The sequence below is a fragment of the Pundamilia nyererei genome, unplaced genomic scaffold, assembly GCF_000239375.1.
Source record: "Pundamilia nyererei isolate P.nyererei 1_Seehausen unplaced genomic scaffold, PunNye1.0 scaffold00249, whole genome shotgun sequence".
Lineage (NCBI taxonomy): Eukaryota > Metazoa > Chordata > Actinopteri > Cichliformes > Cichlidae > Pundamilia > Pundamilia nyererei.
Genome location: NW_005187650.1, coordinates 687339 through 693338, shown reverse-complemented (window position 1 = coordinate 693338; position 6000 = coordinate 687339). Strand labels below are relative to the sequence as shown.

General features: G+C 38.7%; 1 protein-coding gene across 2 annotated transcripts in view; it reads left to right on the top strand.

Moving 5' to 3' along the window:
• The window catches only part of gabra3 (gamma-aminobutyric acid type A receptor subunit alpha3), a 103756-nt gene that overhangs the window by 37598 nt on the left and 60158 nt on the right, over positions 1–6000 (top strand). The gene's annotated exons all lie outside the window — the stretch shown is intronic.

The window sequence follows — 6000 nt, the reverse complement described above, 5'->3', positions numbered from 1 at the left end:
AATTTTATATTTGGGGTGAAATATCAAGTCTTTTCAAGTAAACCGGTTCAAGTCCAATTCAAGGTCATTGGTGTAAAAGTCCAAGTCAAGTCTAAAGTCATAAAATTAATGACTCGAGTCTGACTCGAGTCCAAGTCATGTGACTCGAGTCCACACCTCTGGTTTTAAGAACGTTCAGCTTCAGGTTATTTTCTAAGCACCAGTGGGACAAGTTCTCTACCTCCATGTACAATGTCTTATCCCCATCGGAGATGAGCCCACCCACAGTGGTGTCATCGGCATACTTGACAATGACGTTGGTTGGATGGGTTGGTGTACAGTCAGGGCAGACCGATTGAGGCCAGTTGGTTAGGAAGTCCTTGATCCAGGATCAGGTGGCGGGGGGATCTGAAGGTGGTCCAGTTTGGTGGTGAGGATGTCTGTGATATTTCTTTATCACAAAATCAAAGGGAGCACAGTATCTTTTGCTTTCAAATTCAGTTACCACAGAATCATTTTTAATTATCTAAAAATAATTATCAGCAAGCTCATAACTTGCTCACATATTAAGTTTTACTCTCATTAATATTAATGTGATATTTACCTTATAGTAAAACTTAAGCTACTTCACACTGCAGGCGAAAGTGCATCAAATCCAGCTTTTCTGACCCTTTGCGACCCATATCCAATCATGGTTTGACAGTTTGAACAGCACAAATCTGATATTTTGAAATCCGATCTGGGTCACTTTCATATGTGGTACTGAATCCGATATATCTGATGTTTTAGAAAGCGACTGCTGTTTGAATGGTCAACATTAAATCCGTCTTTTACGTCACTGACACAAGGCAAAAGGCAATTATCAGCGCCGGAGAAGACAAACAAGAAAGCATGGCGGCGGACACTGGAGACGGAGTGAGTCAGTGGACTTGATTAGCATGTGGGGAGACAGTTCTATTCAAGCTAAACAACTCTGTGTCCATATATGCCTCTGCACGGAGGTAGCAGCCACTACTCCAAACAAAGCCATTGTTAAAGCACGGGCTCTCTTTTTTTCTCAGTGTCCTTTTTTCTCTAATTAATTTGTCAAAATTCTGTCGGTTACGACTGTGCAGAAATCGATAGACTGCTGCAACAACACCTACTAGCTCTGTAGCCACCATTTTTACTTCCGGAAACAGAGCGCGTTGTCTGCGACGTTTTCTTTTGCACATTTATTCTTGTTATATCACACTCTGACTTTGGATGCCCATGTAAAATCTTTGGTTCGCTCCTGTTTTTATCATTTGAGAAACATTGCTAAGCTGAGTCCCATTGTATCGCGCTCCGAATTAGAAATTGTCATTCATGCATTTGTTTCATCTCGTCTGGACTACTGTAATTCTTTGTTTACTTGTTTATGTAAAGCCTCTTTGGATCGTCTGCAAGTTGTTCAGAATGCTGCTGCAAAGCTTCTGACCAAGTCCTCCAAGTTTTCCCATGTCACACCCCTGCTGATTCAGCTGCACTGGCTCCCCGTTAAATTCAGGATCCAGTTTAAGGTTTTGACCTTGACTTTCAGGGCCCTGCATGGACAAGCACCAACATATATAAGTGAACTTTTGCATCCATACATTCCCAGCAGGTCCCTGAGGTCATGTGACCAGGGCTTGCTTGCTGTCCAGCACACGAGGCTGAAAACAAAAGGCGACAAAGCTTTTGGAACTGTGGCCCCCAGATTGTGGAACTCTCTCCCTTTGAGCCTGAGATCTGTGGACTCAGTGGTCACTTTTAAAAAACAGCTAAAAACCCATCTTTTTAAACTTGCTTTTAGTTGATTTTTATTTTTAGGTTTTAGCTTCTGTGAAGCACTTTGTGATTTTTATCTTGAAAGGTGCTATATAAATAAAGTTTTACTTACTTACTTACAGGAAAAGATTCATAAAATATGGGAGCCGGTGTCGTTCTGGTTATAATTAGCTATGGGAGACTACATGTCTTTAGAAATTTCTTTTTAAATGACTTGCAGATTTAAATGTGGTCAAGATTAACTGTTTTGTATCCACATGATGGGCTCAATGACTATATGGGAAATTACAGTGACTGGCTAGTTAAAGCTGTGCAGCAGGAGGCAATTTTTCCTTAAAGAGTGAAAAAACACATATTGCTGACTATTAGATTATTAATCGATTACATAGCACTTCCTTCCTTCCTTCAGCTGCAGTTGTACCGGTAGCTTTAGCACATGTGGTGTCGCAGGTGGTGGTGTGATGTACACCACCAGGTTGTCACATCTCATTGAAATCGGCAAGCACAATGTTGCCTGGAAGCTTTAGACAGCATCCAGGTGTGCCAGTTGATCTGGGTTTACAGTCCACTTCCCATTTTTTTTATTTTCTCATTAACCAGCTGGTGCCCATTCTTCAGACGTAACATATTTCTGTACAAATTACTTTGTACAGCAGATGGAAACAGGCTTTTTTGTTTTTGTTTTTTAAGCATTAAGCGAAAAGAATAGAGACTTCTTCATAATTCATTTAGAGGGATGGGAATCAAGATCTGGTTCTTATAGAGAATCAGCTGATTTTACTTTGGGTCCCAGGGAAGGAAAATAGTGGCGCAGTTACAGCGTGGATATAGATGCATATAGATATAAATATTTTTATTTGGCTGAATATTTTCTATAACCAAGATATGTACAACTTCTTTTCCTATCACATTCAAGAGCTCATAGTGCAGATTTAACCTACATAGTTATTTAACGTTCTTAACAAATTCAGTAAGTTAATCAACAGAAACTTACTATACAAGTAAGTTTTCATAGTATCTGAAGTACTTTTTTACAGGTGACAATATGCAGCATTTTCAGGCTTGATAACATAGCTCAAACATTATCATTTTATTATTAGCCAAAGCCCCTAACCAGTACCTAGTACCTTAAAGATGACTTAATAGAAAACTAATATGGCTCCAGGTTATTACTAATAGTTAAACAACTAAGGTCAGTATTCCATCAAGGTCATGAAAAGTGTTTAACACTTCAATGTTACTGAACTTTTGAAATTCTTAAAATGTTGTTCAGTGTTGTGGACGTCAACTTTAGCTGCTAATGAGGGGCGGAGCTGTGTGTCTATCTGTCTGCAGTGGTTGTGTGTGAAGTTGTCAACTGGAGGGCGTGAAGAAGTTGTTGGTATAAATACTGCTGCAAATGAGTATCTAATCTGAATTTTTGGTATCAAGTTGTATTTTGTTGTTTGTTTGTTTTTTGGACAATGCTACATTGGGTAGGTCCTCCTTGTGACGCTAGCAGCAGAGTAGGGCTTGTAGGGATCCAACTTGCTTTTTTGTGCACATGCCAAAGGAGCTTGATCGTGCTGCCACCCAGACCAGTTTCTTGAGGAATGATTTTCTGTTGTACCAACCACTCAACTTGGGTTAAAACAGGAACTAAAACAATTATGGGGATTCTTCTATAGTTTTCTGCAGAACATCTCCTCTTTCACAGCTGATACACTAGATCTGGGATTTACCTAATTTACTACCTGTGCTCCTGGATTGATACATCATAGAAATTCTACACAATTGAGATCAACTTGCTTCCAGCTTCGTGACTTTTGCCCAGCCCACTTGGCTGTTTTATGTGACAGATTGCAAAACTTTGCAGGCACATTGCAAGCCAACATAACTCCAGTGGCATGCTGCAGGCTTTCATGCACAGAAACGGCAAAGATGAGAAAAAAAACTATGTAATATATCAAACTCCCTGACAGGTGGCATTCTAATGAGATCATCAGGGTCACTTCAGCTGTCAGTGGTTCTAATGTTGGAGTTTATTGGTACAAACGCTGAATAAAACAGGACTTGATCGATCTATTAATTGAATACTGAAAAAAAGTACATAATGGACATTTTAATTAATAAAGGTATGATAACGGTGATAATCTTTGGGTGTAGCATTATTTCGAAAACTCGCATCACATGTTTAAGTTCAGCCAACATCAGGACATCAATGGCCTCCTTCAGAAAAAAATAATGAGACATTTTTTCATCTTACTCTTAAAGACAAATTAGTTTGATTTTCAAATTAAGAGTCCATGATTTCATTTCTAATTCTCAAATGGATCTGAGTACTGCAGATGTGCGATTGTGCGCATGGAAGGTCAGTTGAATGTCCTGGATGTTGCAGTGTAGCTGCTGTGACTGACTCACTGACCACAGGCTTTTACCGCAGGAGCTATTCTGCCAACACCCATGAAAAATGTCACGTCAGATGGTAAATGTTTGCTTCACACATTTACCTTCAACACATGATTGGATATATTGTAATAGATGACACAGTAGTGAATAGTATATACTAGTACAATAACATTTACATTTTTAGAGGTCGGAAGATGTTTGTTTCTGCTGGAGGCAGCTAAAAACAGAGAGGGGGATATCAAGTTGAAAAGAGAGTAAGGTGGGAGAACATGTGTTTCTGAGATGGAAAACGATGAAAGGATAACACTTCTGTCAAGGAAGAGAAAAAGTGCCGTTCCAGTGATTTCACCTCGCCGTCAGATGGAGATACATATGTTGGTCATAAAAGCTGCAAGATTCTGCTGTGTATACTCTTTAAAGATGGATTCTAATCAGTAAATCATGACAATCTAAGAAACGTAAAAAGAAATAGACACCCATTTCTTTGCTAGAAATTCCATGGATTGCGACATGTGTGACCGAGATTTTAGGTGTAGACTTTACTGCAAAGCGTGCTCCCATGAAATTAATTCTCTTGTAGCTGCAATATATTCAGAAAGAAACTGTGAAGTAATTCTGAATTTAAAGGTGGGAATTGTCATCTAGATCCTAGATGGCACCCAAACGCATATCTAGGATTAAAAATAAAATGAAAATACCACATTTTCTGCACTATAAGGCACACTTAAAGTCCTTTAATTTTCTCAAAAATCAACAGTGCGCCTTATAATCCGGTGCGCCTTATGTATGAATTCTGGTTGTGCTTACTGACCTCGAACCGATTTTATGTGGTCAAAAATCTGTCAAAAAATGTTTAGTCTTTCATCTTTACTGAAATGATCAGTGTTGCTGCAGGAGTAACAATTAATTTTAACATCCGTTAACATTAGCAGGAAGTTAGCTTGCTAGTTTCCACTTAAACATGATATATCATGTTCTGACTGAGAGATTTCTGAAAAAATTAAAAAGTACAGCTCTGCTATCACTTCCAACATAAATAAATACAGAAAACTAAAAAGCAGTGACTTTTGTGGGGTTACTGAAGTTGGGCTAGCTGGTATATAATGATGTGCTACGTGATTGCTAGCGACACAGCTATGTTAGCATAACATAAACACAGTGAAGCTGGAGGATGAAAGCTAGCTTTTTTCCACTTGATAAAAGTTAACATAAGGGTTCACTAAGATAGGAGCAAATGCAATCACATAGCAGGATGCTGTAAACAGACCAAACTTCAGTCAGGAGAACAACTGAGATAATTCATCCACAATACAAGGTTAGTCATTAATATACTACAACAGGGGTAGGCAACCTTTCTGATGACGAGTGCCATCTAAAATTTCCTCAGAAGTCAGTGTGTCATATGATTGCATTAGCAATAAATTTAATAACACTCTATATGAACAGTTACACAATATATAGAACCACTTTATAGAATTATATTTGTTTGCAGATGTTGGCAGCTATCAGCGAATAGTTATCAGCTATTTTGAAACAAAAGAAAGACACTTTTTATCCATAACAAGAATTCCATAACAAATGAACTGTACAACAGAAAATGCAAATGCTATTTATGGTCTCCTCACAACAATCATAAGAAAAATAAACTGAGCCAATATGGCATGTTTGTTAATACACTCGGATCTCTGGTCTCCCACTCAGAGACACAGGTCTCCGAGTGTCCAGCATTCAGACGGCTACCTGAGGACACTCATGTGAGAGAAAATCTGCTCACACAGATATGTAGAGCCAAATACTGTCAATAAGGCCTCTGCAATGCTCTGAAGACAGTTAAACTTGTCAGGT